General features: G+C 40.4%; 1 protein-coding gene across 7 annotated transcripts in view; it reads left to right on the top strand.

Annotated features, from left to right (window-relative positions):
• VGLL4 (vestigial like family member 4) overlaps nucleotides 1-27,496 on the top strand; it is a 167,483-nt gene that overhangs the window by 91,732 nt on the left and 48,255 nt on the right. The window lies entirely within an intron of this gene.

Genomic DNA, 27,496 nt, shown 5'->3' with positions numbered 1-27,496 from the left:
CCAAAAACTTCAGCCACGGACACTTAATTTTAAAAGTAGAGTCTGAAAACGATTTTACGTTCTCCATTTGTTCTCTCTTTGCCTTCCTGAATGTTGTGTGTTCTGCTAAATTCTAAGGAATTATTTCCTTCAGTTTGCTTTGTTATCTTGCCGCCTTTGCTGCACTTCCCACCCCCACCTTTTAAAAAAAATACTATAGATTGTTTTAGTTTCAGGGTATTATATCCAGATTATGTTTAAATCCTAACAATGTGAATTACTACTAGTTGAAAGACTGTTTATTTCCCTTAAGTAAAATAGAAAATCTATTCTTAAAGTTATCTTTAATTTGTGGCCATTTAAATGATCCTTCTGAACTCTTTAATATTTTGTTTGTTTGCAAAGAAGTCTCTAAACATAACAAACTGAGGTATATTTAGTAAGTGATTGCAGAAAACAGTTCTGTCCTTTTCCCACCCAGCATCCATTCTCTTAAATGTATATGGAATGCCTGTGCTCTGCTGGTATGTATTAAGTCTTGGGTTATCTCTCTCTCTCTCTCTCTCTCTCTCTCTCTCTCTCTCAACATTTTTTATTATGAAATGTGTTGTATGTACATAAACATGCATAAAACATATGTGTAGTTTAAAAAGGAACAACCTTATAATCACTACCATGTCAGGAAATAATCAATCACCTCCCTCAAGTTTTCTCTCCCTGTCATATTCCTCTCAGCCCCAAGAGGTCATCACAAAGTTTTGTCTGTTTTGGTTGTTTTTTTTTTTTTTTTAGCCCTGTATAATCAGAATTATTTTCTATGTCTTCTTTTGTGTCTTACTTATGAGACTTTTTACAGTGGAGATGTCTTTGTCTTTTCCATATGAAGCCAGCTTATCTTCAGGCGTGGAGAATCTTGGCTGTGGAACATGTGTGGACGCCCCAGCATCCTTCTTGCTCACCTGGTCACTTTTAAACAGAGCTGGTGGACGCTTTGGTCCAAACTTTGTTTTCAGCCAGTCTTTTGTTCACAGTCTTCATCACCTGTCAAAGCCTTCTGTTATCCAGGCTGTAATGGGAAATGGTGCGTTTGAGAAATTCTGCCCAGTTTTGGTGAATGCAGAGTTGGGGGACACTTGAGAAACATACCTTAATTAGGATCTGAACAACGACTTTCGTTCTGCATTAATAAGCAATTTGCTTAAAGGCTGAGACTTGTTACAAGTCAACTTTGTTGCAGTGCCAGATTTTTTTGGATGTTAATCCAGGGACTTTTAGATACACAGAAAAAGCTTGGGTTGTTCCAGTATTCAAACAATACTCTACATTGTAGAGAGATGGCTGTCCGAGGGCAACAAAGATCTGAAACAATAGTCTGCATTATGCACCATCTAAAATTATGAATGAAAAAGAATCATCCATATGTATTGCTCTTGATTTTTATTTTATATCTGTTTTGCATGAAAATAGTTGCCTGTTAATTGTTCTTGGCTAATGATTTGATTTTAATAGAGTGAATTCTAGAATTTAATGATTTGTTGCAGATACGTTCTGCCAAGCAATTTAGCAAAGTTGTTTACACTACCCCAAGTCCAGCTGGACAGAGTAAGCCTGTGCTTCTTCCCTGATAACAGTTAAGGGAGTGATGAGTGCAAATTTCTGGACACTTTTCCCCCTTTGAAAACAAACACACATCTTCCATTATGTGGCAGCACTATTAAAGTGACAAGGGATTAATTTAAAATTTTAATTTAATGTCAACAGCTCTTTCCGGTACCCACTTTCTCCCATTCTTACTATGTGTGTCCTTTTAAACGATTGTTGTTGCTTTTTTTTTTTTTTTTTCTGATGAGCAGCTGATAAACTATTGGCTGACCCCAAAGAGAACTCTTGTTTTATTTTCCTGATGAAAAGCTATGACCTTTTTGCCAATGCATAAAATCACCCATGAGAGGGCTTTGAGTAGCTTAAAGGAATACAAAGTAACAGCTACGCCAGGCTCTCTAAGTTCTACTGAGCAGAGGGCACAAGAAATGGAAAATAGTAGTCATTCTCAGGATAAAACCTATAAAAAGTTTTCTAGCACTGCTCTACTGAATTCAGATTTGGGAACAGTTACCACCAGTTTCTGGAGACCATGATGGGAGCCCTTTTTCTCTGATAGGCTTTACACCAGTAAAGGATGGCTGACGTTGGTAGGGGAAGAGGCGGACTAGAATTCTAGAACCAGTAGCAGACATCAAACATCGCTCTTGGTGTCCGATAAATATTATATACATGCTGTACTTGGTTCTGTATTTTGTACGACACAGAGTGGGAAAAGGCCTCTTACAGAGCTGGAAGAACCCTTATATATCCTTTAAGAAGAAACTAGAAGAACCACCACATCGTCCTTTTCCACCTGCAGACTCTTCTGAATCTAACTCCATGTTTCTTTCCTTTCCCTTAGGATCAGCAAAAGGCTAATTTTAATTCTTTGATTGGTGGCTCACTGGTGGCTCATTGGTGGCCCAGCTCTTCTGGCCTCAGGGACTTTATGATCTGTTTCTTTTCTGATTTCCCCCTTCTTCCTCTCCTGATTCTTTCTCTTCATCATGTGTTTATGCACACAGGTCTCTCCCAACTTCAAAACAAAACCAAACTCACCCCTAAATCTTTGCAGCTATTAGACTCTTTTCTATTACCCCCCCGCAGCTATTAGACTCTTTTCTTTGCCATCCAGGTTTTTGGAAGAATGTGGTCAACCTATTTCTGGTTCCCTTCTGCCCAGTCTCTCCTCAATCCACTGTTGTCTGATTTCTGTTCCCACAACTCCACCAAAGTTGTTCTGGACAAGGTCACTAAATGATATCCTTCATGGTAGCTTGAGTGGGCACTTTTTAGCCCTTACCTGTTGAACCTTTTAGTACCATTTGGTGTTGATTCCTTCCAAAATCTTAAAATTCTTATATCCCTTGGCTCAAACACTTTTTTGAGTGTTCACTCCATTGGGAGTGAGGTGCTGGCAAGCATATAGTGAGTAACATCAGCAGGGGCTTTCTAGAGCTTCTGGGGTTGGTAGGAGGGTATCAAAGAGTGAGGCAGGCTGATAAACATTCAAAACGAGCAAACTGTGGTTACAACTTGAGAATAGATTGGAAGGGAAGAAGGAGGGAATAAAGAAATAGAGAATGTAAACCTGTTGCAGTGGTTTAGGCAAGAGATGGTAGAAACCCAAACTGTGGTGGTGGTCGTGGAAAAGGAGAGTAGTAGACAAACTAAGACTGTTTAGAGAGGAGACTGACAGGAAGGACATGGTGAGAGATTAGAGCAGGGGAAGATGTTGAGGGTGCCTCCTAGGTTTCCAGCTTGGCCACATGAGTGGAGTGTGCTGCCATTTGCAGAGATGGGAAACCAAGGGAGAGGACTGGGTTCTGGGATGAGGTCATGAGTTTACTTTTGGATACGTTGAGTTTGAAAGACCTTTGAAATTTCAAAGAAGAGCTAAATATTTTAAGGTTGGGTGTATAGGTCTAGAGTGATAGGAGTTTGGGGTAGAGAATAAGTGAAGCTCTGGGCAGGAATGGTCACCGAAGAACAAAGAAGACAATCAGAAGTGGAAGAGGTTCTAGGAGCTCTTCTTCTAGTTAGGGCTCCATCAGTTTTCTTTTTTATTCCTAAAATAACCCTACAACTAACCCTTGCCTGCAGTACTGTTCCCGTCTAGGCTTTTATTCATTATATTACCAGAATGCCATCCCTTATGTACTGTTCCAGCCTTAATCTTCAATTATTCCTTCACCCACACCCTATAGTCCAGATACATCAAACTACAGTTGACCCTCAAGCAACATGAGGATTAGGGGTGCCTATCCACCCTCCCCCCGCCACCTCCCATGCACTTGAAAACATACATGTAACTTTTGACTTCTCCAAAACTTGACTACTAATAGCCTACTGTTGACTGGAAGCCTTACTGATACTATAACATAAACAGTAATTAATGTATATTTTGTATGTTGTGTGCGTTATATACTATATTTTTATAATCAGGTAAGCTAGAGAAAAGGAAATGTTAATAAAAAATCATAAGGAAGAGGAAGTACATGTACAGAACTGTACTGTATTTACTGGAAAAGAAAACCAAAACACGTAAGGGGACCAGAGCACTTCCAACCCACGTTGTTCAAGGGTTAGCTGTATTTCCTTTGGATGAACCATTGCCTCTCTCTGAAATCCCCCCTGCTCTTTGTCTGGGATTTTATTAGTCTCTCAAGTGCGGAGTCTTCTAGAAAGTGACCCTCCTCACCTCTGCCTTTTTATTTAGCTGGGTTTTGTGTTGTGTTTGTGTTTTCATGGCATGCCATGCATGCTTTTGTCAGAGAATTTATCTCTCTGTGTTAAATACTCCTCTGTCTGCCTCACTATAATCTCAGGACAGCTAGAACTTGGTCTTTCACCTCTGTTCTTAGCACCAAGCGCCATGGTGTCTACTTAGGTATGAATCTCCTCCAGTGTCTTTTTGTTAAAGAGAGAAACATTGAAACTGTGTGATTAACCCAAGGATACTCCATTATTTGGTAACACAAGAGAGTTGGTTAACTCTTAGAATGTCCTTCTTAGAGGAAGGAATGGCAGCTGGGAAAGGAGGGTTGAAAAGGAGAGGGGAAGAAAGAAAACTCTTTGAGGCTCAGTTTCTGTATAGAAACATTGCAAATGGGCTGGTTGGTTGTAAATAACTGCTCCTATTCTTGTTTCCTAGTTTCTGCACTGTGGATAGTCTAGTAGATAACTGATCACTTATGGGAAAATACTTAATTAATGCCTATTGTGTGCTAGGCACTGTTTTATGTGTGGGGGGTATAGCTGTTAAGAAAACAGGTAGTGATATCCCTGGATTTTTGGAGCTCCATTCTGGCAGGGGAGATACCGTGAACAGGTACATAAACGAGATAATTACAGATTATGAATAGGTCATTATTATAGGTTGACGTCTCTTAGCTGATTTACTGTTTGGAATAGTTACAGCCATACTTAAAAAAGTGACTGCTCTTATTGTTAAACTTCAAAATATAGATTTGAGTGGATGATTTATTTCCCTCATGATGCTGTGAAGGATTTAAAAGTATTTTGAGGAGGGGTGCCTGGCTAGATCAGTTGGAAGGGTCTTAATCTTGGGGTTCTGAGTTTGAGCCCCACATGAGGTGTAGAGATTAATTAATTAATTAATTAATTAAATGTATATTGAGGAAACTTTTTGAAAATTTCCCTTGGAATTTTAGAAGTTGGATCTTTTACTTGGCTTTTAAACTATGGTCAGAGAGTCAGACTGCATCACTCCATTTTACGTTGAGAACTAACATTTATTGTACTATTACCAAATTTTTCGTTAAAAATTGTTTAATATTTATTTATTTTTGAGAGAAAGAGAGAGAGACACGGAATGGGAGCGGGGGGTTAGGGCAGAGAGAGAGAGAGGGAGACACAGAATCTGAAGCAGGGTCCAGGCTCTGAGCCGTCCGCACAGAGCCTGGCGGGGCGGGGTTTGAACTCACCCTGAAATCATGACCTGAGCTGAAGTCAGGACGCTTAACTGAGTGAGCCACCCAGGTGCCCCTCAACTTTTTCTTAAAAAAAAAAAAAAAAAAAAAAGTCAAATTTTTTTTGGGTCCTAAGAGGAATAAAATATATTTAGAATTTAAAAAATTCAGTGAATTTCTAAACGGCTCAAGGCATCAATTGTATGTTCTTCTTAAACTTTTCCGATCAGACCTTTAAAGTTCTTGCCCTGAACAGAATAGATCTTCCAACACCCCAGGGGGAATTTTTATTGTGTGCTCTTTATTTTGTGATAAGGGTATTTGGGAAGGGCTGGATAAAATGTAAACCTTGGACTTCACATGTGTAATAGACTACTGGAATGTTCCACCTGTTCAATTTTTGTTTTTGTTTTTATTGACACATAATTGATTATGGTGAAATCTTAAGGGCATGGCTTATAATGAATTTTTTTTCCCCTATAATTATTACCTTTTGGAAGAACCCAGATCAAGATATAGAACATTTCCATTACCCCAGAGTGTTCCTTCATGTTTCCTTGGACAGGCCATACACCTCCCCCAACAAAGAGAACCACTATTTTGACCTTCCCTAGTCCTGGATTAGTTTTGTCTACTTTTGAGCTTCATATAAATAGAATCATTTGATTCCAACTTTTTGTGCTCAACACAGTATTTTTTTTTTTAATTTTTTTTTCAACGTTTATTTATTTTTGGGACAGAGAGAGACAGAGCATGAACGGGGGAGGGGCAGAGAGAGAGGGAGACACAGAATCGGAAACAGGCTCCAGGCTCTGAGCCATCAGCCCAGAGCCCAACGCGGGGCTCGAACTCACGGACCACGAGATCGTGACCTGGCTGAAGTTGGACGCTTAACCGACTGCGCCACCCAGGCGCCCCTCAACACAGTATTTTTGAGATTCACCCATGTTGTTGTATGGATCAGTACTTTATTCTTTTGTATTGCTGTGCTATCGTCCATTATGTGTGTCACAATTTGCTTATCTGTTCTAAGGTTGGTAGACCTTTGCATTGCTTCTAGTTGAAATTGCTGTAAACTTTTTTTTGTGGTAAAATAAACATACACTAAAATTTGTCATCTTAACCATTATTAGGTGTACAACTCTGGTATGAAATTCATTCACTTTGTGGTACAACCTCGACGTTTTTGTGCAGGCCTTTTTGTGGACATACACACTCCTTTCTTTTGGATAAATACTTATGTGTGGAATTTCTGGGTCATTTGGGTATGTTTAACTTTGTATTAGAAACTCTCATCCGTTTTCCAAGTGATCATACTGTCTTACTCTCCTAGTGTTGTAGAAGGGTTCCAGGAACTGTACATCCTCACCAGTGCGTGGGTTAGCCCGTCTTCTACATTTTAGCTTTGCTGGAGGTTTATGGACAATATTAAGGTGTTTTTCATTGTTAACTTAAAATTCATTAACTAAAATTCATTTCCATTGCTGTTTGGTATTATGTGCGAAAAGACATATTCTTAACTTTTGATGGGTTGATCATCTCAGAGGCTGGAATATGTGTATATTTCTTGTCTAATTTCAGACAGAGGTAGTGATTTTGGTATTGTCAAAGGAGGGGTTGTTTTTCCAAATGGGTAAATCCAAGCCATGGAAACCAGCAAGCAGCTAGATTGAGGGATGTGAACAAACACCAACGTGGCACAGAGGACTCTTTTTTTGGGAACACTTTTCCTTTAGCGTAGTGTTGCTTTATTTCTTACTTGGTAATGATTCATCCAACCACTGGCCTGTTAAAATAAAGCTCAGGGAATAAGCTCTCTTAGCTCCACAGTTTGATTTATCTTCTGGTTTGTCTACCATTCCCTCTGTAGACAATTTTAATTTCCCCCCAGTTTGGAATGTTCTTCCTGCTCCTTTCCAGCTATGTGAATTCTGTATATCCTTCAGGGTGTAGCTGAGCCTCCCTCTGTGAAACTTTATCTGAAACTTTTTGTTGGCAGGGATTGTACTGTGTGCAACCTTTCAAATCCTCCATGGCTAACAAGATGCCTTGTCTTCTTTCATGTATGACGATGTTTATATCCTCCTCTTTTGAATTTCTGTAGGGTTTATAGCCTGTAATATTCATTTGGCAGTTATATCACCTTGTATTTTGTTATCTTTAATGTAAATAAAGTGTGACATTAAAAGCAAACAAATGTAATAACTTACACATCTAAATAAGTAAGGTGTTCAAACTTGTCTTCACAGTAATTACCTTGGAAAATTACACATTCAACCTAACATTGTGGTGATCTCATTCCCAGAACATTGTTGGTTTTTTTTTTTTCTTTTTTTTTTTTCTGAACTTGCCTTCAAGGTCTGAGGTATAGTCTTTGGAATATTTTATATGGTGGTTAGTGACTGTATACGTATGTGTACATGAATGTATATACACATATGTATTATATGTTATATATGTGTGTGTGTGTGTGTATACACACACACACACACACACACACACACACACACACACACAGATATATACAAGACACTTTGGAAATATATGACACTTGTAGAGTACTTACTGTTGGCCAGGCACAGTTCTGTGTAAGTATGCCTATAAAATGATGAGCTAGTTTTTTTCTGTAATTTCAAAGCCAGTTCCACACGTGGAGTGACAGTTTTAATGAGTGAGTTTTCTTTGGAATAAGTAGGTACACATCATTCTAGAGTGAATACTTTGAAAATAACAAGACACCTTTGAATGTTTAACAAAAACTTTTAAATTCAATTTCACTGCCATCTAGATAGGAAACCACTACATTTAAAGTGTAAGTTACTTGAGAGAAGGGAGTCTGGTGTCCTTTGTATATTCTCTGCCAGTAGCACTTGTCATTGTTTTGTGACCATGGTAGGCACTAAGTAAATGTGTGATGATCTGAGATCATAGAGCCCCCCTTTTTTTTCTTTTTAAAGTTTATTTATTTATTTTGAGAGAGAGTGTGTGCCTATGAGCAGGAGATGGGCAGAGAGAGAATCTTAAGCAGGTTCTGTGTTGTTGGCACAGAGCCCGATGTGGGGCTCAATCGCACAAGCTGTGAGACCATGACTTGAGCCAAGATCAAAGAGTTGGATGCTTAACCAACCCAAGGAGCCACCCAGGCACCCCTGTAGAGCCCTTCTTTTATAGGGGGTAGAGATAATTTGATCGTTAAACTGGATAGACCGAGGGTTTCTGGCTTTGTCTTTATTCTGTTCAGTTTTGCTCCCTGATTGTATTTCGTGCAGTCATGCTATTGGTGGCCTTCTAGCAACCTGTTTCATTTTATGAAAGATGTGAATGCCACTTAGTTTATCTGTAAGTGAGTTTTTGTAGAATGAACCTTCCTTTCCCATTAAAGAGGTGGGATAATCACAGCTCATAGCTATCACAGTGGTGTCTAGAGGGAAATGGTGTCTAGGGTGGGAAATACGCATGGCACCTTAAAATATGTTACTACCTTGTTAAAGTTATGAAATCTCCAAATATGCTAGATCTGATGTGTCATGAGGAAACAAAACTTCAAATTCCTTCCTTTCCCAGGGGCTTATCTTTTAAGTAACAAGAGGAGAATGAGAGGACACCTCAGCACTCATCCACCCATACAGCAACTCCTGTTATTTTGATTTTGTGTCATATGTATGTAGGGTGTTTTTATTCTTTTGCACATTTTTTTTCTTTGTGTTCAGGATTTCCCTACCATGTTTGATTTGCCTCATTTTATTTTTAAAGTATTTTTATTTTGAGAGAGAGAGAGAGAAAGAATGAATATGAATCCCAAGCAGACTCTGTGCTGTCAATACAGAGCCCAATGCAGGGCTTGATTTCACTAACAGAACAGTGAGATCATGACCTGAGCTGAAATCAAGAGTCAAGCCAACCGAGCCCCCCAGGCACCTGATTTACCTCATTTTAGGTATCGTTGCAGCTGTAGCAGTTGCTTAACTAGCTCTTACAATGCCCAGGGCTCCCTGAGAATCTTGGAAAGATAAAGAGCTACCATATTTACTCACCTCATTGTTGGTTCTGTTTCTGCTATAGGTTTTTAAAGGTGATAGTTATTTTAAAATTTAATATTTTTAAACAAAATTCACCCCTGTAAAGTGTTACAACTCTGTGGTTTTAATATATTCACAGTTGGGCAACCATCACCATGATCTAAGTCAAGAGCATTTTCATCACCTTCCAAAGAAACCTTATACTTGTTAGTGATCACTCTCCACCTCCTTCTCCTTCCAGACCCTGGTAACCCCAAGTCTACCTTCTGTCTCTACAGATCTGCTTATTCTGAACATTTCATATAAATGGAATCATACAATATTATGGTCCTTTGTGACTGAGCATGATGAAAGGTTCACTTATGTTGGAGCATGTATTGGTACTTAATTCCTTTTTATTGCTGAATACAGCCCCTTGTATGGGTATACCACATTTTATTTATCCAAGAGATAATATATTTCAAGAAGCAGCAACAGCTCCTGGGTAAAGGTTGGGCTGAGCAGTTATACAGACTACAATGCCTTCCTCACTCTTCTTCAGCTATGAAAAAGCAAGAGAAAAACAAGCCATTTTGTTTGCTGATTTGTACCCGCACTCCAGCAAAGATGTCATGGGCCCATCCCAGTGGTATAAGTTCTCTAGAGCAATAGTGTGGTTTATTTTTAGTACCTGAGTGATAATTTCTGCTTACAGGTAGGCTGACAATCTCTGGCTTTGTCTTTATTGCATTTGGCTTCACTCCCCTGTTGACACGGTGCACAGGGCAGTAGCTATTTGTGAAGTTGGTAGACTCCTGGCTCTCGGGTAATTTACACTTTAGATGTGGTGATTTTGTGTAGATACATAAAATTTTATGTATTCGTGTGTGTGTGTGTGTGTGTGTGTGTGTGTGTGTGTGTGTATGGCAGTGAAATTGGCTTTTTATTTTAGATCTGTAATTTCACGTGGATTATTTATCGATAGATATCTATATCCATACATTATACATAAATTTGAAAATATATACCTACATCTGTATCCATATCTATCTGTATGGATATAGATAGATAGTTGGTCTTGGACATTTTCAAGCCTGTACTTTGAACCAAATGAACCAAATGTCATTCAACCTACACCAGAATGGGTTGTAAACTAAGTGTTGTGTAGTTTTGCTCTCAGTTGTCATGGGGTCAGAGAAGATAGAATGTCAAATGCTTGTAGGATTTAAAAGAAATGTGCTGCCATAGATGAATGATCCAACACAAATGGCAGCACACGGCTCTCCTGAGCGATACCTTCTGTCCCGAAGTAGCACTGAAAAACAATCTGGGCCAAAAGGAAAAAGCTTCTGGTACTTCTGAAGTTTTGAAAAGAGAAAGAGAAACTTTAGAAGTTAGCATGTGATTTTTTTTCTAAATTATTTTATTATTTTATTTCTCATTATTTTTACTTTATTTCTTATATTCTCCAAGTATTTACAGAATGACGTTTTACAAGGCAGATCCACCAGAGAATTTTGATCTCTCCCTCCACTGACACCAGTCACGCTGAACGGGTCTTCATGCCGTCCTCAGTTTACCTGCTCTGACCTCTCAGAGAGTGATCATGGTGGCTTTGTAGCTGGCCTCAATTTAATCATGAGGAGTTAGTTGGGAAAATGTGAGCAGTTTCCCACTGAGCAAGTTACAACAAGTTCCTGGAGTTAAAGTAGAAATTTCTCTTTGCTCCCTTCCCTGTTCCTTTTGTTTTTCTGGGCTTTGAGAAATTGATGAATTGGACCTAGAATCTATTAAGCTTTTATTGAATATCTCAAGGCTTTTATTGCACAATTGAAAGCTTTTGGGGGCCTGAGTTCTTTTGTTATGCAAAAGACATATAGGAAATATATGGCAGTATACGCATTAAAGAGAATATAAGGCAGCACATGGCATACCCATTTTCTGTATAAAGAAACTGAGGCACCAGTGAGGGTCACTTAATTGCAGATTCTAGCCTCTAAAGAAGTGAACATAAAAAAAAATAGAGAAATACATCTTTGTTTGAAAACAGAGGTGAGCTCTTCTAAAGGCTATCTTTAGTGATTTCACCTGCTATTGTTGGCTGGTGGTAATGGGGAGAGCCTAAACTCTATTTCTGAACCCCAGCTCTTCAGTCATTTCTTGATTGAATGCTTGAGCATTAAGATACTCAGCCATCAGTTTTCCCTTCCACCAGTCACTGCTCCAGTACCCCTTAGGCAGTTGGAAATGTTTGATTGATCATAGTATTGATTGATTGCACTATTGATCAGTTTGGAGACTGGATGGCGCCCAAGAGAAGATACAAGCAAAATGCAGGGAACCTCCTGGGAAACATGCTAAAATTATAGATATTTAGGGTCCCTGGACAACTTTTTCATGAGGACTGGGGTCGGGCTTAGGAAAATGCATCTTAAATAAGCGTCTCAGGTGGTTCTGATGCAGGTGCTCCAGAGACCACACTTTGAAAAGCATTGTACCAAGTGGAGAATAGGAGTAGCTGAATGAGAAACAATAAGGAAAATTTCCATAGATTGATAAAAATGAATGGGAACTACTTTTGCTCTAACTAGGAGCTCAGTAGATCAAGATCATACTTAACCAAAAGTTAATTTATTCCCAAATTTCCAGTAATGCATTTGTCACATGGAGTCAGTTTCATTTGAGTAGCCATAGAAATATTCATTAGCCACTTACAGAAAATCCTGCTATAAAAATAGAATGTCTCTTTTGTATGACACCTATTTTTAACTCTTTGCTAATACAAGAGCCTTTACTGCTTTTCCTTCATGGATTCCTTCTTCTTTTCCCTTCCAGAAAGTCTACAGTGCCTTGATATTATTCCAGTAGGTAATATGCTGTCCCAGTGAGGGGACCTGATTATGTGTAGGCTGATGTGGAAGCTAGGATTTGGATATGTAGGAGGTGATGTCACTTTCTCCACCTGGAATTATCACCTCTGTGCTTTCAGCCATGCTTGGGATCCGTACTAGGTCTAATGTGAGCATCTTCCATGAATATCCACCCACCTTTGGCAAGAAAGGCAGAAACACTAGCCATTTAAGATGTTTGCAGAACTACCCAGCGCTTAAGTACATGGGCCATCCGGTGTCTGAACAGCCCTGAACGATAGAAAATGTGAGAGTCTTTCAGGCCTTAGTTTTCAATGCGACAGATGGAAACCTCTCAATTACATGAGCTCACATCTGTCTCTCTGATCTGACTGGGTCTGTGCCATAATGTGCTGTGGAATTACTGATTCTGTAATCCTTAGAACGCATGGTTGAAGTGAGATTGACAAAGAGCTAGACCCTAAAGGTTAATGGCACAGAGAGAATGAGGACCCTGGAGAACTAAGAGTGAAATATGAATGTCAGTGGTTGCAACCACTCATCCATCTAATTTGCCAAAAGTTTAATATAGTCTAGGAGGCCCCAAATTACAATGTTTCAGTTTGGTTTTATTTCTTCATTAGTCTAATTCCCATTGACCTCATGTCAAGGCTAAAACAGTTAAGGAGCATTCTAGCATGGGAGCAGTTTTAACAATCATTGTCAACACGGTTTTAAAGAAAATAGGCTGGCAAGACACATGTAGGTTCTGCAGTCTATTAATAGCGTGACATTATATTTCTTTATTTTGTAAAACCATTAAAGCACGGCTTGGGGAAGATGGATGGAATTTCTAAAACAGGCAGAATGTCTATGGTGAATGTCACTGTTGTTTATTTTCCTGGAGTTTGCCACCTAGGTGTATGTGGTGGGCATTTAGCCATGGCTGGGTCCTTGGTGTTCAACATAGGCTGGGCTATCAGGAAACAGGATGGGAAGATAATGGCTCTTAGAAGAGCATTTGTTATAACATTCCCATGCCTTGTAAGAGATAAGAATAAGAGTCAGATTTTGTGTGAGGGGTCTTTTTTTTGTTCCTAAATCTGAAGGCCATAGGTAATGGTAATAATAGATTTGAATGAAAGCACAATCCACAGAATGGAAGAACATTTATACATATCATATATCTGTTAAGGGGTTTGTATCCAGAACATATGAAGAACTCTTACACCTCAACAATACATGGACAGTAACCCAATTTAAAATTGGACAGGGACACCTAGGTGGCTCAGTCAGTTGAGCGTTCAACTGTGGCTCAGGTCATGATCTCAAAGTTCATGGGTTCAGGTCCCATGTTGGGCTCTGTGCTCACAGCTCAGAGCCTGGAGCCTGCTTTGGATTCTGTGTCTCCCTCTCTCTCTCTCTGTCTCTCCCCCACTCATGCTCTGTCTCTCTTGCTCTCAAAAATAAGTAAACATAAATTTTTTTTTAATTGAACAAAGGATTTGAATAGACGTTTCTCCAAAGAAGATATACTAATAGTCAATGAGCAAATGAAAAGAAGCCTCAATATCATTAGTCACTAGGAAAGTGCAAATTGAAACTACAGTGAAATACAACTTCACACCCACTAAGATGGCTAACATTTAAAAAAAAAAAAAAAACAAAGAATGTAAGAAGGGCTGATGAGGGTATAAAGAGATTGGAACTCTCATACATTGCTGGTGGGATTGTAAATTTTAGGCACAGCCACTTAGGGAAACAGGTTGGTAGTTCCTCAGAATGTTAAACTTGGGGTTGCCATTTCACCCAGCAATTCCATTCCTGGATATACACCCAAAAGAATGGAAAACACGGCCTCACACTGACATCCATAGCAGCATTATTCATAATAGCCAAACAGTAGGATCAGTGTGAATATCCATCAGCTGATGAATGGATAAGTATGTTGTGTTATAGCCTATACAATGGAGTATTATTTGTCATTAAAAAGTAACACAGTACCCATGCATATTACAACATGGATGTACCTTGAAAACATAATGCTATGTGAAGGAAGCCAGACACAAAAGACTACAATATGATTCTATTTATATGAAATGTCTAGAAGAGATAAATATATAGAGACAGAAAATAGGGTAGTATTGCCAGGGGCTGGAGAGAGGGGGTACAGTGTGGGTACTGACTGCTAATTTTTTTGGGGAAGAACTATTCTAAAATTAGATGGTAGTGATTGTTGGAGTGCCTGGCTGGCCCAGTTGGCAGAGCATGTGATTCGATCTCGGGGTCATAAGTTCAGCCTCCATGTTGGGTGTAGATTACTTAAACATAAAATCTTAAAAAAGATTGTGGTGATTGTGGCATGACCTTAGGCATATACTAAAACACATTGAATTGGACACTTTAAAGGGGTGAATTGTGTAGTATATGAATTATATCTTAATAAAACTATGATACAGTTTGGAGATTTGAAGGGAAGGCTGTTGTTTGTATTGATACTCCTTTAATTTATTCTTGAAGTTCTGCACAGACCATTCGCTTCCATGAAAACATTTTGCAAAGTATTACCAGTTAGGTGATGAGCCTTATTAGTGGCGCCTAGAGGGCCATCCAGTGAATATTTGAGCACCAGGCTTTGTGTCCAGTGCTCTTCTCAAGGAGCTGACAGCCTAGTGTCAGGCTTTCTTTCTGATCAGTACTAGTCATTATATAAGAAACAAGTTGGCATCATGCATGTTGTAAAGTAAGATAATCTTTAGAAAGTAAGTTGTGGGTGGGGTGTTTGGTGATGATGAGCAGAATATGGGGATGGAATTCTAGGTGAATCCAGTCAACAAGGGCAGATGTGCAGATGGCCACGTATATATGGGGGTATGTCACTTTCCAGGTTGAAGGTCATCATTGGCTGCTCCCCATTGCCTGCAAAATACAGTCCAAACTTGCTTGAGCATGGCCCAGTAGAAAAGGCTACTGCAGAATTTCCATGCAGGAGAACTCCAGTGACAGCAGTCTGATTGGAAGTGGAAGGAAGCAGGGCTCATGGTCTTGTCTTGAACTTGTCTGCATAGCAGGCTAACTGCTTGTAATGAGTATTTATTTGAGGGGCACTTCTAGCCACTAAAGCCTTTAGATAGCCTAAGCCCAAGGTGTCCCCCAGCATCACTGTTAATGGGCCTTCCTCTGCCTGTCTCTTTAATGCACTTTCACTTTGCCATGTATATTCCAGTGGCTGGGTTGCCCATGCTTTTTCCCACCATCCTTCACTGAGTGCTTGTCTGGTCTGCAGGATATTTTTCTCTGACAAACTCCTGCTCATCCTTCAAGACCCAGCCGGAGTACCATCTGCTACGTTAAACGTCTCTGAATGGCATGTGACCTTGGGCAACTTGATATGCCACCTTTTTGCTTCTGTTTCCTCCTCTGTAAAATGAGACTCAATAAGAATACCTACTTCATAGGTAATTAGAAAGATGAAATGAATTTGTGTATATAAGCTTTGCAACACCAAGTAAATGCTCCTCAGGGTTCCCTATCATCCTGATTATTAACTTTGGGTAGAATAGGTGGCTATCTGTGCTTCCTCTGCACGTACATGCACTTCTGTTACTAACCATAAATTACAGGGTGGGAGGACCTTGCAAATTCGGTGAAAAGTCTCCAGGATGGTCAAAACTACATAGATAAGGTTGCTCATGTGTTAAAGGAGGTGAGGTAGTGAGTGCACATTTCCCCCATTTTATAGTCATTCCAGGGAGTGTATCTTGGGATGGAGATTAGACTAGATGACTTAGGGTCCTCCTTCTAATGTAAAATCTTTCCTGCCTGAAGGAGCCTCTGTGTGTGGAAATACTGTGAATGGGTGGGAAGTCGGGGTCTGGGGAAGGGACAGGATAGGATGAGGGAACTGTAGTGACATCCTAAATCCACCTGACTTTCCTGCCCCTGCTCCCTAGCCCTGTCTGGTTCTAGACCAGCTCTATTCCTCCCTGTAGACTCCAGCAAGTCTGGATGGCCTTCTGCATGAACACACTGAGTACCCTGCATTAAATTGCTGGGGAAGTGGACCTGCTGCTTCGTCCCAGACCTCTCAGAATGAAGATTTGTTTCCTTACACGCATGAAAGCCCAGGGAGAAACTTGGCTTCGGTGAAACTGCATGCTGTTTCAGAAAGCCACCTTTGGCAGCTGCCCTGGAGCCCCATCAACTTTCCTCATTTTCATTTCTGCAGTGAGGTTTGCCCCTTGATATTTTGGGGAAACCCACCCCTCTGTACATTCAGGAGGAAACCATTGGAGTTTCTTTTTTACGGAGCGGGGACACAGCAGCTTGAGGAATGTCTGCACCGCGGATCCAGGGGCTCCCGCTGTCAGCTCACCCAGGCTCCTCTGTACCTTTGAAGTGGAGGGCAAGCCTTTCATCTTCCCTCATTTTCACTTAATGACAGCCCAGCCTTTGATCAGCTCAGTTTTCCTCTTTCTTTTGCTTCCTAATGAGTCACTTGGAGGTAAGGAGAGACCTGAAGTGTAGGCCCTGAACCGGCCACAACTTTTATGAGCCCAGTGGTTGTTTGACCTTCATATCTTAAGTAAATACACCAGAGGACTCAGTCCTTCCTGGCCTTTCATTGATAAAATTTGCTCACTGGCTAATGTAAACTTTAAAAGAAAGGTGGAGGGGGGTAGACAGGATGGAGAGAAGTAGAGATGAAATGTAAGTAGCATCCCCTCCCCTAATATTTGAAGTTGTTTAATTTGGGGAACCCCCTTCATGTTCAAACTTGCCTATAAAACTCTGCATCATGGTGATGCATTGTGTTTGAGAAACACATCAAATTCTGCATGCTAGTGGAATATTTGTTTTCAGATTAACTGTTACAAGTTTTTAGTTTGTATTTAACAGTATCTTTTCTTGGCACTTGATAAGGATACAAAAAGTGCTTGGGGCACCTGGGTGGCTCAGTCGGTTGAGTGTCCAATTCTTGGTTTTGGCTCAGTTCATGATCTCCTGGTTTGTGGGTTCAAGCCCCATGTTGGGATCTGTGCTAACAATAAGGAGCCTGCTTGGGGTTCTCTTTCTGTCCCTGTTTCTCTGCCCCTTCCCCACTCCCCTGCTCTCTGAAAATAAATATAAATAAACTTTAAAAAAATATAAGCAGGAGGACAAAAACCATAATTGTTTAAAAAGACTTCTCTGTCTCTCTCTCTCTGCCTCTTTCCCCTGCTCACGTACTCTCTCTAAAGTAAAAAATATGTATATAAAAAATAAAGTTTTCCTTGATGTAATACACTTTTTTGCATAAAGATCTTAAGATTTCCAATTAATGTTAAAACCTAGGAAACAAATCTGCAATAGTCCCTTCACAAAGCTACTCTCAGATTCGCATAGTCTTTGGTGATGCTGTATGCTATTACCATACCTCTGTTTGTAATGTAAAACAAAAATACATTTTGGTATTAAATACTGTTATCGATAGATGAAATTAACTGTTTGCCTCTCCAGTAAATCTGCAATAAATGGTTTAATACTCTCTCGGGCTAGTTAGTGTACTTTTAGACTTCAAGTACAATAGTGTTTTAGTTTTTGGTTGGGGAATGCAAACATTTTTCAGTCATAGCTTATGTAAACTATAATTACTGAGTAAAATTTTTCCATAAAAGGACTCCAAAGTATACTGCATGCTATGAAAAAAAAACATAACTGCATATTAGCTTGACACTAATTTAATGAAGGATGTTATATTATAATTGTTTAGGATTGGTTTATTTCAACAGAGGGTGGATTTCATTTGAGTCTGTTTTTTTTTTTAATTTTTTTTAATTTTTTTTTTAACGTTTATTTATTTTTGGGACAGAGAGAGACAGAGCATGAACGGGGGAGGGGCAGAGAGAGAGGGAGATACAGAATCGGAAGCAGGCTCCAGTCTCTGAGCCATTAGCCCAGAGCCTGACGCGGGGCTTGAACTCACGGACCGCGAGATCGTGACCTGAGCTGAAGTCGGACGCTTAACCGACTGAGCCACCCAGGCGCCCCATTTGAGTCTGTTTTAATCACTGTTAAGAATTTTTATTTTATAAGTATGTATTATTGAGATACTTGATATTTGTTCTTTACAACTCAGATGTTACCCGGGAAACACCTATGAAATGAATTTTTTTTTAATTTTTTTTTTTTTTTTTACATTTATTCACTTTTGAGAGACAGAGAGAGACAGAGCACAAGTGAGGGAGGGACAGAGAGAGAGGGAGACACAGAATCCGAAGCAGGCTCCAGGCTACGAGCTTCAGCACAGAGTCTGACACAGGGCTCGAACTCACAAACCACGAGATCATGACCTGAGTCATGATGAAATGTACGTAGCATTACTTACATTGGACGCTTAACCGACTGAGCCACCCAGGCACCCCTGTGAAATGAGTTTTGATTATTCACGGACAGTTGGAAAATCTTAGCATACTTCCTGCAACTAAAACAATAGATATCTCTATTATTTTATTTAAAGAAAATGAGTTTTGGCATACTGAACTTTTTCTCCAGCAATAAAAAGAATTTCATTAGAATATTAAAAATGTCGTAACAAAAATGTAGATGTAGAAAGCTCATTAGCCTTTGTTAGATCACTTTGGAGAACCTAAAATATAGACTCACACTGCTAACTCAATCTTTATTTTTCCTCTTTTATCTTGATAAGGTAGAAAAAGAGTATAGCTTTCAGCTTTTCCAGTGTGCATGGTTTCTCAGTTTATAAAGATCTTTCCTTAAAGCATCTCTTGGACTTGCCTCTTCACTACCCTCCTAGATGTGCACGTTGTTGACCCCTACACCTTACACGTGCGTCACTGCCCTACCCCCACGCTCAGGTGTGTCCATCCCAGAAGTCCTAGGCATAGCGCCTGAAGATTTGCCTTTGCCGCGTCAACACTTTTGTGGCTCCCTATCAGTTGCTTGTCATACCTAAACACTCTGTCTGTGTTATCTGACCCATCTATCTATTTAGCTTTAACTCTTTACCACTAGAAGGAATGAGCCCTTCGTAACAGTTAGATTGACCTTGTGCACACGTGCACACATATGACGTCATCCTTGCTCTCTCCATTTACTCCTGCAGCTGTCCCCTCCTGGAATGGCCGTACCCATCATTTCAGGTGTCCAAATCCTTATTTTTCAAATCCTTATTCTTAACTGGTACAGCTAAAATTAATGCCCTCCTTTTCCAAGATGCCCATAGCTGCTGCTTCTTTTTTTGATGTGCTAAGTTTATCTTCAAATTAATATTTGAACATTTTCTTCATTTTAATTCCTAATATAGGAATTGTTGATAGGTAGAACCTATATAATCAAAAGTGCTTTGTGATCCTCTATTATTATTATTATTATTATTATTATTATTATTAATTTTTAAGTTTATTATCTTGAGAGAGTGAGAATGAGAGAGCATGGGAGGGGCAGAGATAGAGGGGGAGAGAGAGAATCCCAAGCAGGCTCCACACTGTCAGTGCAGAGCCAGGTGTGGGGCTCGAACTCAAAAACGGTGAGATTGTGACCTCAGCTGAAATCAAGAGTCAGATGCTTAACTGACCGAGCCACCCAACTGCCTCCTACAAGTTACTTTATAAAAGACTATAGCAGTTATAGCAAAAAAAAGTGAGTATAGATAAAACACTGACAGGATGCTTATGCTAGGTGAATCTAGGTATAGGAAGTGGGATATTCATTGTCCATTCAACTTTCAGTAGCTTAACATTTTTTTTTTTTTGAAATAAAAAGTTGGGAAAAAATTACTCCTGTATTTAACTCTTTCACTAATAAAGTTTACAGAATGTTACTTTGAGTGGCTCATTTTATTACAGTCTTCATGGTTATTAGGCACTTGAATTGTGTCCATGCCTGAGTTCTTAATGTTGCTGTCACTCTCTCAGTATCGTGTGCCACTCTCTCAGTATTTGAACTTTGTGTCCTATTTTAATCCTTGGAAAATTCGCTCAGTGACTTCTGAAACCAGCATGTTTCATGATAAGTAATACAGTGAGTTAATGCATCTCTGTGGGATAGCAGAATATTTGACTTAGGGTATTTGTTACATCCTAGCTACCTGCCTGCTTTAGCTCTGTTGAGGGAGTTTGGAGCTGATAATGAGATTTCATGTTTGGAATAGGTAGGCCTGTATGTGACCATCAACAGTCCGTATGCCAGTTTGTGTAAGAATTTTGTATCGGTTCCTGGGAGCCTGCTCTTACTCCTCAGGGTCTGGACTAGAATATATTGCAGAGAACAAGACTGCCTATTTATCTTTGGAGACCATAGCAAACATGGTGGTATTGGTCAAAAATCTGTACCTTTTGGGGGCACCTGGGTGGCTTAGTCAGTTAAGCGTCCAAGTCTTGATTTCATCTCGGGTTGTAATCTCACGGTTTTGGGGATTGAGGCTGTGTTGGGCTCTGTGCTGACAGCACGGAAGCTGCTTGGGATTTTCTCTCACCCTCTCTCTCTCTCTCTCTCTCTCTACCCCTCCCCTCCTCGTGCTCCCTCTCTCTCCAAAATAAATAAACTTAAAAAAGAAATCTGTAGCTCTTGAGTTGGAGGCAGACAGTACTAGAATGTCACTCAGGACAGCCGTGTCAGCTCTACCAGATGGTGTCAGAACAGATATTCTTGGGGCTGGGGGTGGCAGGGTGCCTGTGGGTTGGGTTTTGAAAGTGGAGATGAATATGAATTGGTCCAGAGGAATTCTGAATGCCTCTTAGTGGGGAGAAATGTGCATGGAAGCAAGCACACTGAGTTGAGAGTGTGCCTGGGAAGGAAGAGGTGCTATTTTACTGAGCACCAACTATGTGTTAGGCACTGTACCAGGTTTCTTGTTTAATCTTTGAAATAGCTCAGGGTCCATGTGTAGGTTCATACAGGCATTTTCACACATATGGAAACAGTCGTAGGAAGTCAGGTAGCTGCCCCAGGATCATCTGCTGGCTCCTAGTGGGGCAGATTGGGAACGCTCACACACCCATGCTCCTTGACACGGTGTCTCCTGACCTTCTCAGTTAGTTAGTGGAAACTATATGTGCTAACTTGATGAGAAGAGAGGAGTTCTCATGAATAGTGAGAGTGACGTTTGGAGAAGTCTCCTTTTCCCCCACCACCCCATCCTTTAAATGGGACTGTCAACTGATGGAATTAGACACATAGTATAATACATGGTCTCTTCTGGACTGGAAACCTTCTATAAGTTTTCAGTGCTTCTGACAACAATCTCTCAAGGTAGATGAAGAAATGGGGGTTCACCTCTTGCACTGTTGGTGGGAATGCAAATTGGTGCAGCCACTCTGGAAAACAGTGTAGAGGCTCCTCAGAAAATTAAAAATAGACCTACCCTATGACCCAGCAATAGCACTGCTAGGAATTTACCCAAGGGATACAGGAGTACTGATGCATAGGGGGACTTGTACCCCAATTTTATAGCAGCACTCTCAACAATAGCCAAATTATGGAAAGAGCCTAAATGTCCATCAACTGATGAATGGATAAAGAAATTGTGGTTTATATACACAATGGAGTACTACGTGGCAAGGAGCAAGAATGAAATATGGCCCTTTGTAGCAACGTGGATGGAACTGGAGACTGTGATGCTGAGTGAAATAAGTCATACAGAGAAAGACAGATACCATATGGTTTCACTCTTATGTGGATCCTGAGAAACTTAACAGAAACCCATGGGGGAGGGGAAGAAAAAAAAAAAAGGTTAGAGTGGGAGAGAGCCAAAGCATAAGAGACTCTTAAAAACTGAGAACAAACTGAGGGTTGATGGGGGGTGGGAGGGAGGGGAGGGTGGGTGATGGGTATTGAGGAGGGCACCCGTTGGGATGAGCACTGGGTGTTGTATGGAAACCAGTTTGACAATAAATTTCATATATTGAAAAAAAAAAAAGAAATGGGGGTTCAAGAGAAGTGAAGAGACATTGCTAAGATCATACCTTTTTCTGATTCCAAAGCCCACTTCTACTGAGTCTCTCTGCACATGGCTAGTGTGGTCAGGGGTACAGACAGGAAGAAGCGAGACACTCGTGGCCCTGTGCTTGGTGTTGCAAAGAGAGCTGGGCATGAGTAAACTCTTCTATAGGCAGACTGTGATGAGTCCATTCCAAAGATTATGGGAAATCAGAGGAAGCACAAGTTTAATTTTCCAGTCCCACCTTTCTCTCCCAGAATTGTCTTTTTTTTTTTTCCTTCCTTAGTGGTCAGTGACTGATTCTAAGACTTAACCCTCCCAGAGCCCCTGCCCCAGTCAAACCCTCCAGAATTCCCTTCAAGTAAAGAATGTTTTGAAAATGCAGATATTAACATACTATCTTCGATGTTTAACCTGTTGCATTTTAAAGGGCTTAAAGAGAGAGTTTCTTTGGGAATTTTTACCCGCTTACATTAACCACTTATGTTTACTATTTTCCCACAGCTTAATTTCTCTATTTTAATGCACGTCCCTCATGAGGCAGTTCAACTGTTGAAGAGGTTAGAACAAGCCTTTAAAAAATTTTTTTTAATGTTTATTTTTGAGAGAGAGAGAGAGAGAGAGAGAGAGAGAGAAAGAGAGAGGGAGGGAGGGAGGGAGGGAGGGAGGGAGGGAGAGGGGCAGAGAGAGCGGGAGACACAATCCGAAGCAGGCTCCATACTCCAAGCTGTCAGCACAGAGCCAGACGCAGGGCTTGAACTCACAGACTCATGGGCTGAAAATTCATGACCTGAGGCAAAGTCGGCTGCCTGCACAACCAACCGAGCCACCCAGGTGCCGCAGAGCAAGCCTTTTTTTGCTTTACTTTGTTCAGCGATTCCTTCTAAGCATGTATGAGCTCTACCATGGAGGAAATTGAGCCTGATTCTAATACCATCTGTAAAAACTTTACTTCCATAATTCTCCTCATTAACAGTAACATGTCACCAAAGTGGATTTTCTGGTAAAATACAGTGAAGAATTTCTGCTGTTAAAAACAGGGCCTTTTCCATTAGGAGGGTTCTGTATGCCTGGCACGAAAAGTTTCTTGAGCTGCCTCTGGGGTCATGCGTTGGTGCCAGGACCTCAGATAGGGATTTGTGAGGACACGTGACACATTGTATCGATGTTCTAATATCCGGGCAGACACAGCCCTTCCGGCTTCACCAGTACAGGAAAGCAGGGCTCACGCTCTGAAACTCAGCTTCCTGATTGACTCTGGACTCCCTGCAGAGCCGTAGCCTAGGATTGGAGGACCAAGAGTAGAAGCTGGTGTGGTCATTGGTCTGGCTCAGGAAATGGAGGACGTGGTCAATTGTTTGATCTTTTTGAGTCCCAATTATGATTTAGAAAGCCAAAACCCAACTTGGAACTGAGATCTGCTGATCTTCCCTAATTATGTCATTGTTAGATAACTGAGTTTTTCTTTGAGCTGAAGTGACATGTATAATAAGACATTAATTTCACTTCTCTTACTTTGTGATAATTTCCCCCAGGTTCCAGTATTGCGTAATCCGTGAGGAAGGTACAGTTAACTTGTAAATTGAATTCAGTAGAGCAAATGATAGTGCATGGATTTTCTTTCTTTTCTTTTTTTTTTAACAACAAACACAACAAAATTATTTTAAGTGGTATAAAACTTGTTAAATGAATAGCAACATATGGGTGTGAATATAATAATTTTAATTGACTTTAATATATCTTCAGCTAGTTAGTACTTTTTGATATTTAGATTAACCTTTCCTAAACATTTTATTGTCTGTTCAGAATGGAGATTGAGAATTCCAGACATTTTACTATTGCCCTGGGGTTTTTTTTAACCCTTTATGCTCTAATCCCTATGGAATTACAGATGATTAAAACCATTAAGGATTGTAGGGGAGCTTGGGTGGCTCAATTGGTTGATTGTCCCACTTTTGATTTTGGCTCAGGTCATGATCCCAGGGTGGAGGGATTGAGCCCTGTGTAGGGCTCCTCACTGAGCATGGAGTCTGCCTAAGATTCTCTCTCTTTCTCTCTCCCTCTCCCTCCCTTTCCTCCTTACCCCTACTCATGCCTCTCTCTAAAATAAAAATTAAAATAGTAAAGTGAAATAACATAAAATAATAAAACAAAACCATTAAGAGTTGTGGACATCCTCCACCCTGATAATACCAGCCACACTGGCATTGTCTGGGAGCAGGTGCCAGCCAGACTTGCTGAATTGTAATCTGGGTGAACCCCCCCCCCCCACCTGCTCTGCAGGGACTTTCCCCTTTACCTGTCTTCTTCCCACTTCTTTTCCTTAACCTGTAAAGAATCCTGCACATCTAAAAAGAATATGAAAATGGGGGAATCTGAATGCCTGGCTTATCCTTCCAGCTCTTCTGTGGATCAGCTTTATGACCTAAGCAATTCACTTAATTCTTGACACATTAATCTCCTTAGCTGCAGTTAGGGAATCATTCTTAACCTTCTTCCGTTATGGGACCGTAGTGAGGAAAAACCGGAATAATCACATTTTTAAATGCTTTAAAAATAAAATATACTTGGCGTAAGATACAGGAAACCTCTGACAAAGTGTAACATTTACAGGATTATTTGAAATTCTGATTACGAAGGCGTATGTATGTTGCAACGCCACATTTTACTATGTTTTGTTAATCCTTAGTTATATTATTAGCAGTCAGTAATATGCTGTAAGGGTTTTTTCTTTCTTTCTTTTTTTTTCTTTTTTCCTCAACAATCTCCTTGTTGCCCTAAAGAAAAGCCCAGAGCCTCTCAAATGATGCTCAGCTGGGGGTCTGCACTCACACGGCCTCCCCCGCCTGGCTGGCTGCATCCGAGTAACCTTTTGCTGAGGTTTGGCCTCCAGATGTGACATGGGGCTCTGCAGGTCTCCAGCTGCGGCTCTGGGCTGCTGAGAGCGGCTGTGGGAAAGGGGTGGGGGCGAGGGGGCGTGGTCACTGCCCTGTAGAATCGCTGGTAATCCTTGCACCGCTGGCAGACGCTACGTCACGTCTTTTATCTCTTCTGGCTCGCCCGGGTTTCATCATGTTGCCTAACAGCCCTCCTTTAAAAAAAGAAGAAAGGGAACCAGAATGGGGAGAGCCACCAGTTGAACTGTGTGAAAGAGGTTGACTTCACTGTCTTCTCTCCAGCTGCTGGTCCCTGAGACAAAGAAGTATTATTTGAAGGAAAATGAATATGCCGCGGCCGCTGCCCTGCACGGTCCTGAGCGTGAGGGGAGAGCAGTTGTTTTATCTGGGTGGCTCTCGCCAGTAGGGTGATGTCAGTCTGCTCCCCCTGGGCTGTGGTCAGACAGGAGACGGTCCCACGTAGCCGAGAGGCTTTTGGTGGGGGGTGGGAACCAAGCTGTGGTTTTTTTTTTTTTTTTTTTTTTTTTTGATTTAGGTTCAAACATGATAAAAGGGATGGGGAAGGGAGTAGAACCTAAAGTCTTAAACACAGCGACGATTTAAATTGTGGAAGAAAGGCTTTGAGTATGGAAGGCAGTACAGATTTTTGTAGAAAATCTGCCCTTTTTAAGGGTAAGGGCAAGATAACTTTTTTTAGTACACTCACACCTTCCCCTTCTCCGTAAACACGAAGACACTGTCATTTCAGCCTTGTGCTGTTTGACTAATCTCCATAAAATGATAGTCAATACCATGATTTTCATGAATTCCTCGTGAGGCGGGCCACAGTCTTGAATGCAGTCACAAATCCTTGTGTGGCGATTGGCTCACAGAGCTGGTGAAGCGATGCGGTGACCGGGAGCTGAGGGACCCGGGTTCCAAAGCTGCCTCTGCTTTTCCCTGGAATCCCTTATGGTCACTGAACCAAATTAGTTGCCTCACCTCCATGTTGAAGACCTTGGCCTTCATCATCCCCTTGTATGAGGGTCGAATCTGCATTTTGTGGACCAGATGATGGTTATTTCCAGTTTCAGCGTACTAACTACAGTGTTCTTAGGGTATTTGAATACGTGAGTGAAACTTGAACACTGAGAATTGGAAGTCTCCTTGATTTTTAATCACATCCCTTTCAAGGATGAGGTAAATTAGTTAAGCATACATAGTGGAATCACTTTTTTCTTCTATTGTGTAAGGTGTGTCCTATAAAAGTTGAGTATTTCTTCATCGGCAGCTAAAGTATGACTTAACATTGGAAGATAGCCCTTACGTAAAATGGAGGAGACATTTAGAGCAAAAGTTAAGCCATTAAGGTGGTATAATCAAATCACTTAATTTTACAAATGAAGAAACAGGCTAATGAGACCAGTGCTGTTTTGAAGGCCCTCCAGTTTGGTTCCATATTGTATCCAGTCTAAGACCAACCACTATTTCACGTCCCACTAAGAAAGAAACTGTCTCGCTTTTGAAAATATGCTAATTGAATGTAAGACAAACTTTAATCTCAGCTATATTAAAATGTAGCAAGTAAGGAGTCTTAGAATCTGTGCAGGATTCTGAAACTAGGCCACATGTCCCTGGGTCTTGTCCCCATGCCTTGCTTTCCCTCCACCGTATTCTGACTAGAAAGCAGAATTTTCTTCTGATATTTCACCAGAATCATTATATGGCACATCATAAAGCTAAGCGGTTTTCTTTATCTTTCTGTTCAACTCTTTTTTTTCCCCATTGAAATTAATAGATGCTGATTTTTATGAAATTTTGGGCCAAAAATCTTTGCTCATCTCCAGTTGGAAGACATATTTAAGGAATATTTTTGATCCCTATGTTAGAACTGCTACCAGGACTGAGAACAGCAGTTATGTAATCTTTGCATGTGTTGGGCATTTTCTTAGTAACCCATCCCTATATAAAGAGGCCAAATGCATTTTAAAAACTAAACTTCCTTTGTTACAATCATATATATATATATATATATATATATATATATTTTTTTTTTTTTTTTAAAGTTGACAATCCTAGTGAGACCAGCTTGAGAAACTTAAAACACTGAGTTCCTTGGATCTCCTTTCTCCTGTTTATTTCTGAAAAAGATACTTTTCTTTTTCAGTTACCAAATCATTGTGAAATTTAGAATATACGCTAATTCAAGTGCAAAAAGTCTTTTACACCTCAGATTAAGTTCCTTTTGTTGTGTATTCTTTCCTTCCCTGCATGTGGTCAGAGTCTGTTAGGTCATTTGCTTTTTCACAGCACTTGCCCTCAGCATGCAAGGGGGGCT

Source organism: Felis catus, chromosome A2 (assembly GCF_018350175.1).
Source record: "Felis catus isolate Fca126 chromosome A2, F.catus_Fca126_mat1.0, whole genome shotgun sequence".
In the NCBI taxonomy this organism is placed as follows: domain Eukaryota; kingdom Metazoa; phylum Chordata; class Mammalia; order Carnivora; family Felidae; genus Felis; species Felis catus.
The sequence above is the reverse complement of the archived record's forward strand: the minus strand, read 5'-3'. Positions and strand labels throughout refer to the sequence as shown.